Genomic DNA, 4,742 nt, shown 5'->3' on the forward strand with positions numbered 1-4,742 from the left:
AAACAAAGTATTTTGGCACACAGGAAAAAATGGACAGATTTAAGTGAAAAGGAAAGCACATTTTTCTGATAATGCACTAGAATACATCAATTAATTAAAACAGCTGATGAATGTGTCAGGATCATCTTTGTAGTTTCAAATGAGGAGAAATACAAATGCAATGAGAAGCTGAGTTCTCTGGCTTTGACTCAGCAAAGCTCTTAAACATGTTCTTAACTTAAAGCATAAACTTTCCCATGGAAAACATGGGTGGTGACTCAACAGCTTGCAAGATCAAGTCCTTAAAAATATTTATTTTCTTTCATTATTTTGCTTATGTATTGCAGGTTCTCCTACAGCAAAGCAGCAAGCTGCTACATGTCCCTTCTAACTCTGGGTACAGAGGAATTTACAATGTAAGCATTTTGTAATATGTTTTGTGAAATCTGTGCCATCACCTCCAGTCTTTCCTGTAGATTCACTGTAGCACAGAAATGCTGCAGAACTAACATATACTCACTCAAGAGGGATAGGAGATACCGCTTCTTTATGGGCAAAATACATTTGTGGGAGAGTTTGTGGAGCAAGAAGAACATGTCACATTACTTTGCATGTGAAGTTGGGTAAATAGTTAACAAAACTGTATCGTTTGCTGACTGGAGTCATGGTATTTTGTAGAGGAAAGGAACCTCCTATGAAGTAATACAGAAATATTTTGGCTGCCATATTTGTAAAGGAAATAATCTGTGTTCATTTCTCAATAATAGTGTTTTGTGATTATGCAAGTACACCAATGCAAGATGGTCATTAACTATTTAAGAGTCAGAGTCTAATTACACCATGATGTCTTTTATTTTAGTTCTTTCTGTTTTGTTCGCATTAGTTTTACCATTTGTTTGTGCTTACAGTCTCTTTGCTTCTAGGGAAAAAGAAAGCACTTTTCAGATGTTGGGAGTTTACTGCCTGCAATATATGAAACTGCAGTTTCCTTGAATTTTGGTATAGCCTCTATCCTTATTCTGTGTTCAGTTAATACTTTGTGAAGTAAAGTAGCATCCTTTTCTCCTTCATTGTTTCTGGTGATTCTGTGTCTTGGGATTTTGACAGGAAAGGGGGCTCCAGTGTAAAGCCAGTCAGAGTTGGCAACTCAGAGTTTCAAGAATGCAGACTAAGCAATTACCACAGAAGCGGCCGGAGCAGCTAGTTTCAATGTGGGTCCAAGATTTTCCAAAATTTTCCTTTAATCAGTGATTCTGTCTGCAGCTAACTCTAATAATCACAGTTAATACTGACCTTCTTCACAAAGTCCTTTTTTCAACATCTAGACAGGGAAAATCCTGATTTCTGCCAAGGACTTCTGGGCAACACAGAAATAGGCAAATGCTAATGCTAATGCTGCTGTCAGTAACAGGGAGTTTATCACTGTACTTCCAAAACTGTAAGCTGAGAATAGATTGACCTGCTTTGTCAGACTTTTCCTTAAAATACAACAAAAAGGTAAATTCAGATCCAAAATCTACTTACTTGGTTTACTGTCAGTAGCTCTCATGCAATAAATGTTTCTAAATGTATCTAAGTGTGAAATAAAGTATACTCCAAATCAATGCACACCTCCTCTTTTTTTTCACCTGGGTATTTAAGTCAGTGCAGAGTGGCCAGCCCGGCAACCCTTCTGACCTGGTAGCCGTGGCTGGTCAGGCACCCATCAGGATCTGCACTGAGACACAAGAAAATTATTTTATTTTACAGTCTGGAGAAGCAGTTGCAGTCTTTCAAAATATGGAAATTTGAATCAATCAGTCTAACCTGTGAACTACTATACATTAGTAGTGACACAAGAAAGAACCAGTAAACTGCATCCTCTGTGCAAACCAGACTCAGGAAGAACAACATTTCTGGCATGAGAAGGCACCTCTTTGCATAAAAAATGTGACTTGTGAAACTTATGCTTCCGATAGCACAATATTTACTATTCTTTGGAAGTTGTTTTGCTTTTTAAATGTTCAAATTGTCTTTATTTGAACATTTTCTCCTTCAGGAATTAGCTTTTAATTTCTTCAAACTGGTCTGTATCTGCAATGATTTTAAGTGACCTGGAGAAGGTCTGATAAAGGAACTAAACTGAGGAGGTTGCCTAGTTTATTCTGGGAGCTATTTAATAAACTCTGTTTCAGAAAGTAACTGTCCTCTGCAAGAAAGAATATAATTTTACAGATTAGGTACATTAAGCTGATTTCTACATTCCTTTTTCATTGTAGTTGTCCACAATTCTCTAGCAGAAAGCAGAGGCGTCTTGGAAGATGCTGTTGGACTTTGAATTATCTGTGTCTGAGGATAGGAAGCTGGTTACAAACTAGTGTTTTAGAGGTTTTTGCAGGAGGATAAGTAAAGATAAGAAAGATTCGAGGTGTGTGTCATGACTGATGGTGTGCAGGATGATGACGTGCCACAATAATAGAAGCTGGGTTTAGTTTCAAAGTTCCTCCTGGTGCCGGTAGTTGGTGGCCCTGGAGGCTGGATCGTTGCTTCAGAGTAGCTGAATGAACCATTAATTCAACTCTGTCTGTGATAAAGAGTATGCTCAATGCTGGGTATTTTACTGATACATATCTGTGTAAATTAGATATTTTTCTTAAAGAAATCCCCTTTGACTGGTTACAACTGTCTCAGATTTATTCAAAAACTTTTCCTGATAATTTCTAGGAATTCTTTTTCATCGGGGGTTCTTCCCAACTGTTGAATTTTTTAATGTATTTAGTTAAAATTAACTTCTTGCTCTGATCAGTTCTGTAATTATTTCATATATTGGCATATTCATGATAGGCCAATGCAAAAGGGAGCGTGAAGACACCCAAACAAATTAAAATTTTAATTTGAGTGAATACTTTTTGGAGGTTTGGCCTGATGCTATTCAAAATACAGTGCTTCTGAATCAGAAGCGATAAACTCACAAGAGAGAGTCCTGGAAATAATCCATGGACATCCTGTTCTTTTTAGATGTGGGCTAAAACATTCTGACAGATTTCAAACCCGCTGAACTATTATTAATTAAAAATTTTGACGTCGACTCCAGTGTTACGGGGAGCACATCTTACTCATCTCTTTAGGGGTGTCTATGAAAAAGGGAAAAGACAGAAGTATATATGGTGAAAAACAGGGTGAGAAAAGCAGCAGAGAGCTGACTGTGTGAAAAAGAAAGAGAGACCCTGGGAAAGCATCAGAGAAAAGGGAAAGAAAAAAAAACCAACCAATTTTTGGAAGTATGTCTCTTTAGGACTGAGACTGTGCCAAACCTTGGACTTGGAGGCTGTTCTGTCCTTAATACATTGCACATGTTGTCTGTAGCTAGAAAAACTTTTTTTTGTGGTTTTTAAAAAATGGAATTATCCTTATATGAAATAAAACAAACTATGAGTTTAACTGACAAAGTAAAAAGAGACCAAATTAATTTTGCAAGCCCTCGGAGAGTTTAAAAATCCCTTAGGTTCACAAAAACTCAAACTCCATAAGGTTCATATATTCCCAGAGTAGGATGCACAATGGAGTTACTTCCATCTACTTTAATTAAGTTTTCATCATACTCTTTCTATTTGGCTAACTGATTCTCCCCGCAAGACTTGTTTGTGTTAAGGGCAAGATCCAAACTACCCTGTTCACACTTCCTGTGCAATCTAGATAGAAGTTGGGTAAGAAGTTATAAAACCTGTGTAACTTTCCAAGCTATAAGACTAGAGGCAGTTGAGTATGATGATGAATATTTCTTTCAACAACTATACCTTGCTCCAGATAGGCTCATTTGCCTTTTAATATCTGCATCTTGACCCACTGGAAGTGTTTAGTGTGTCTAAACCCCAGAGAGGGTGGCCCTTAGCGTATTCTTTAAAAAAATTATTTCCTGTTGGCTGCCTCTATGTAGCTCCCCACTCAGCAGGGGTTTTTAGCTTGCTCCTCCATATAAAGCCATTCCCCGCTTTATATGATGTCTAGGCCCCCAGCTAAGTGTTTTAACAGACCAACAGGGTCCATTTTTCAGATGTTGGACTGCCTACTAAGCAACGTGAAGCTAGCTCTGAGCGTTAGCTCCAAAAAGAAGCAAAGGCTTGTGACACTCAAACCTGCAATGCTGATGGGTCTTCTAGGTAAGTAATAGCTGTTGAGTGGATGCCAAAGCAGGGGTGTGCGTGGAGTTAGATAGTGAAAGGAGTTGATACTGATAGTCAATATCAGTAGACTCTGATAATGAACAGAGATACCATGGGGCTGGGTGAGCACAAGAATGGCTGTGCTGGGTCAGAACAAGGATTCACCCAGCCCAGCAGGCTGTCTATGATGCTTATCTATCAGGGATGCATTCTGATCATGGAGGTGGTTTTCAAGTGTGAGTGTCATCTCTAGCACTTCAAGTAGGCTGACTCCTGCAATTTCCCCAGATCCAAGGAACCTGACTGTAAAATTTGTGATGTAGGAGATTGTTTTGTCCTTTTCCTGAATTAAAACATATTCCTACCTCCAGACTGCCTGTAATCTTAAGTGGTTGCCTATGGAAGAGCACAGGAAAAGGTGATCTGATTGCTGCTTAAACCTATACCAACTTTTAGTGTCTTTGATATTCCTTGCAAGGAATTCCACCCATTTCATGAGAACTGCACCTTCTAAGTTCAGTTTGAATTCTTATTTGAAGCTTCATTTGGTATCTTCGACCCTTGAATTGGTAAATACAGTACAAAGTTGATGCCAGACTACCCTCTCCGTGACAGTTAGGA

The 4,742-nt window shown here is 38.4% G+C and overlaps 1 pseudogene; it reads left to right on the forward strand.

Moving 5' to 3' along the window:
- Positions 1-4,308: 4,308 nt before the first annotated feature.
- LOC114818291 (uncharacterized) lies at positions 4,309-4,468 on the forward strand (annotated as a pseudogene).
- The last annotated feature ends 274 nt before the right edge of the window (positions 4,469-4,742 follow it).

The sequence above is a fragment of the Antrostomus carolinensis genome, unplaced genomic scaffold (genome assembly GCF_000700745.2).
Source record: "Antrostomus carolinensis isolate BGI_N321 unplaced genomic scaffold, ASM70074v2 scaffold12092, whole genome shotgun sequence".
NCBI classification, from domain to species: domain Eukaryota; kingdom Metazoa; phylum Chordata; class Aves; order Caprimulgiformes; family Caprimulgidae; genus Antrostomus; species Antrostomus carolinensis.